The sequence below is a fragment of the Arachis hypogaea genome, chromosome 17, assembly GCF_003086295.3.
Source record: "Arachis hypogaea cultivar Tifrunner chromosome 17, arahy.Tifrunner.gnm2.J5K5, whole genome shotgun sequence".
NCBI classification, from domain to species: Eukaryota; Viridiplantae; Streptophyta; class Magnoliopsida; order Fabales; family Fabaceae; genus Arachis; species Arachis hypogaea.
This window is the reverse complement of record NC_092052.1, coordinates 49,299,801-49,304,286: the sequence shown is the minus strand read 5'-3', so window position 1 is coordinate 49,304,286 and position 4,486 is coordinate 49,299,801. Positions and strand designations below refer to the sequence as shown.

The following is a 4,486-nucleotide window of genomic DNA, read 5'->3' as shown; positions in this document are numbered from 1 at the left end:
ATTAAACTAAGTTCAAGGATAAATTCGAAACTCATGTACTTCTTGTTCTTTTGAATTAAAACATCTTTCATTTAGGAGAGGTGATGGATTCATAGGACATTCATAACTTTAAGACATAGTTACTAACTACTAATGATCATGTAATAAGACACAAACATGGATAAGCACTTAACATAAAGAAAACGAAAAACAGAGAAAGTAAAAACAAGGAATGAGTCCACCTTAGTGATGGTGGCGTTTCCTTCTTGAGGAACCAATGATGTCCTTGAGCTCTTCTATGTCTCTTCCTTGTCTTTGTTGCTTCTCCCTCATTGCTTTTTGATCTTCTCTTATTTCATGAAGGATGATGGAGTGCTCTTGATGTTCCACCCTTAGTTGTCCCATGTTGGAACTTAATTCTCCTAGGGAGGTGTTGATTTGCTCCCAATAGTTTTGTGGAGGAAAATGCATTTGAGGAATCTCCGGGACCTCATGGTGATGAGCTTCATGCGCCTCTTGAGCTCCATGAATGGGCTCTCTTTCTTGCTCCATCCTTTTCTTAGTGATGGGCTTCTCTTCCTCAATGGGAATATCTTCTTCTATGAAAGCTCCAACTGAGTAACATAGATGGCAAATAAGATGAGGAAAAGCTAGCCTTGCCCAAGGAGAGGGCTTTTTGGCTATTTTGTAGAGTTCGAGGGAGATGACTTCATGAACTTCTACTTCCTCTCCAATCATGATGTTATGAATCATGATGGCCCGATTCATAGTAACTTCAGATCGGTTGCTAGTGGGGATGATGGAGCGTTGGATGAACTCCAACCATCCTCTAGCCACAGGCTTGAGGTCCAATCTTCTTAGTTGAACCGGCTTGCCTTTGGAGTCAATCTTCCATTGAGCTCCTTCCACACATATGTCCATGAGGACTTGGTCCAACCTTTGATTAAAGTTGACCCTTCTAGTGTAGGGGCGTGCATCTCCTTGCATCATAGGCAAGTTGAATGCTAACCTCACATTATCCGGACTAAAATCTAAGTATTTCCCCCGAACCATGGTAATATAATTCTTTGGATTCGGGTTCTTACTTTGATCATGGTTCCTAGTGATCCATGCATTGGCATAGAACTCTTGAACCATTAGGATGCCGACTTGTTGGATGGGGTTTGTTAGAACTTCCCAACCTCTTCTTTGGATTTCATGTCGGATCTCTGGATATTCATTTTTCTTGAGTTTGAAAGGGACCTCGGGGATCACCTTCTTCTTGGCCACAACATCATAGAAGTGGTCTTGATGAGCTTTGGAGATGAATCTTTCCATCTCCCATGACTCGGAGGTGGAAGCTTTTGTCTTTCCTTTCCCTTTTCTAGAGGATTCTCCGGTCTTAGGTGCCATCAATGGTAATGGAAAAACAAAAAGCTTATGCTTTTACCACACCAAACTTAGAATTTTGCTCGTCCTCGAGCAAGAGAAGAAAGAATAGATGATGAAGAAGAAGAAAATATGGAGGAGAGGGGGGAGAGGTGTATTCGGCCAAGAAGAGAAGAGAGGGTTGTGTTGTGTGAAAATGAGGAAGAATGGAGGGCTTTATATAGGGAAGGAAGGGGGGTAAAGGTTTGGCCATTTAGGGTGGGATGGGTGGGAAATTGTTTTTGAATTTTGAAGGTAGGTGGGGTTTATTGGGAAGTGAAGATGGATGTGAGTGGTGAAGAGGTGATAGGGAAGAGAGATTGAGGTGATTGTTGAAGAGTTTTGGGGAAGAGTGTTTCTGGGATTGTGTGAAAGAGGGGTGAGAAGAAGTGAGTGGAGGTAGGTGGGGATCCTGTGGGGTCCACAGATCCTGAGGTGATCCTGTGGGGTCCACAGATCCTGAGGTGTTCAAGGATTTACAACCTTGCACCAAATTAGGCATGCAATATACCCTTGCACACAACTCTGGGCATTCAGCGCCAGATTGGTGCTTGTTCTGGGCGTTGAACGCCCATTTGTTGCCCATTTCTGGCATTGAACGCCAGAACCATGCTTGTTCTGGGCGTTCAGCGCCAGCTCTTCTCCAGGGTGCAATTCTGGCGTTCAAACGCCCAGATGCTGCCCATTTTGGGCGTTCAGCGCCAGAACCATGCTCTGTTCTGGCGTTGAACGCCAGCCAGATGCTTCTTACTAGCGTTTAAATGCCAGTGAGATCCTCCTCCAGGGTGTGATTTTTCTTCTGTTATTTTTGATTCCGTTCTCAATTTTTTTGATTTATTTTGTGACTCCACATGATCATGTACCTATAAAGACATATAACTAATAAAAATATAATTAAATAAAGATTGGGTTGCCTCCCAACAAGCGCTTCTTTAATGTCAATAGCTTGACAGTGGGCTCTCATGGAGCCTCACAGATGTTCAGAGCATTGTTGAGACTTCCCAACACCAAACTTAGAGTTTGGTTGTGGGCTCCCAACACCAAACTTAGAGTTTGACTGTGGGGGATCTGGTTGACTCTGCAGTGAGAGAAGCTTTTTATGCTTCCTCTCCACGTTTACAGAAGGATGACCTCGAGTTTAAAACACAAGGGATTCCTCATTCAATTGAAGGACTAGTTCACCTCTGTCAACATCAATCACAGCTCTTGCTGTGGCTAGGAAGGGTCTACCAAGGATGATGAATTCATCCTCATCCTTCCCAGTATCTAGGATTATGAAACCAGTAGGGATGTAAAGGCCTTCAACCTTTACTAACACGTCCTCTACTTGTCCATAAGCTTGTTTTCTTGAATTGTCTGCCATCTCTAATGAGATTTTAGCAGTTTGCACCCCAAAGATTCCCAGTTTCTCTATTACAGAGAGGGGCATGAGGTTTATCCCTGATCCAAGGTCACACAGAGCCTTTTCAAAGATCATGGTGCCTATGGTACAAGGTATTAAGAACTTTCCAGGATCCTGATTCTTCTGAGGCAATCTCAATTGATCCAGATCACTTAGTTCATTGCTGAATAAGGGAGGTTCATCTTCCCAAGTCTCAATACCAAATAATTTGGCATTCAGCTTCATGATTGCACCAAGGTACTTGGCAACTTGCTCTTCAGTAACATCCTCATTCTCTTCAGAAGAAGAATACTCATCAGAGCTTATGAATGGCATAAGGAGGTTTAATGGAATCTCTATGGTCTCTAGCTGAGCCTCAGATTCCTTTGGTTCCTTAAAGGGAAACTCCTTATTGATCACTGGACGTCCCAGGAGGTCTTCCTCACTGGGATTCACATCCTCTCCTTCCTTTACAGGTTCGGCCATGGTGATCAGTTCAATGGCCTTGCACTCTCCTTTTGGATTTTCTTCTGTATTGCTTAGGAGAGTACTAGGAGGGATTTCAGTGATCCTTTTACTCAGCTGGCCCACTTGTGCTTCCAAATTTCTAATGGAGGACCTTGTTTCATTCATGAAACTCACAGTGGCCTTGGACAGATCAGAGACTAAGTTTGCTAAATTAGATGTATTTTGTTCAGAGTTCTCTGTCTGTTGCTGAGTGGATGATGGAAAAGGTTTACTATTGTTAAACCTATTTCTTCCACCATTATTAAAGCCTTGTTGAGGCTTTTGTTGATCCTTCCAAGAGAAATTTGGATGATTTCTCCATGATGGATTATAGGTGTTTCCATAAGGTTCACCCATATAATTTACCTCTGCTATTGCAGGGTTCTCAGGATCATAGGCCTCTTCTTCAGAAGGCGCCTCTTGAGTACTATTGGATGCAGCTTGCATTCCATTCAGACTCTGAGAAATCATATTGACTTGCTGAGTCAATATTTTGTTCTGAGCCAATATGGCATTCAGAGTATCAATTTCAAGAACTCCCTTCTTCATAGGCGTCCCATTACTTACAGGATTCCTCTCAGAAGTGTACATGAACTGGTTATTAGCAACCATGTCAATGAGTTTTTGAGCTTCTGCAGGCGTTTTCTTTAGGTGAATGGATCCACCTGCAGAAGTATCCAATGACATTTTAGCTAATTTAGATAGACCATCATAGAATATATCCAGGATGGTCCATTCTGAAAGCATGTCAGAAGGACACTTTTTGGTCAGTTTCTTGTATCTCTCCCAAGCTTCATAGAGGGATTCACCTTCCTTCTGTCTGACGGTTTGGACATCCACTCTAAGCTTACTAAACTTTTGAGGAGGAAAGAACTTGGCTAAGAAAGCCTTGACCATCTTATCCCAAGAGTTCAGGCTATCCTTAGGTTGAGAGTCCAACCATATTCTAGCTCTGTCTCTTACAGCAAAAGGGAAAAGCATGAGCCTGTAGACTTCAGGATCTACTCCATTAGTCTTAACAGTGTCACATATCTGCAAGAATTCAGTTAAAAACTGAAAAGGATCTTCAGATGGAAGTCCATGAAACTTCCAGTTTTGTTGCATTAGAGAAACTAGTTGAGGTTTAAGCTCAAAATTGTTTGCTCCAATGGTAGGGATGGAGATGCTTCTTCCATGTAAATTGGAATTAGGTGCAGTAAAGTCACCAAGCAT

The 4,486-nt window shown here is 42.6% G+C and overlaps 1 non-coding gene across 1 annotated transcript; it reads left to right on the top strand.

Annotated features, from left to right (window-relative positions):
- The first annotated feature begins 4,015 nt into the window (after positions 1-4,015).
- LOC112768359 (small nucleolar RNA R71) lies at positions 4,016-4,123 on the top strand. The gene has a single exon (XR_003185795.1). It is a non-coding gene; the product is annotated as a small nucleolar RNA R71 (small nucleolar RNA).
- The last annotated feature ends 363 nt before the right edge of the window (positions 4,124-4,486 follow it).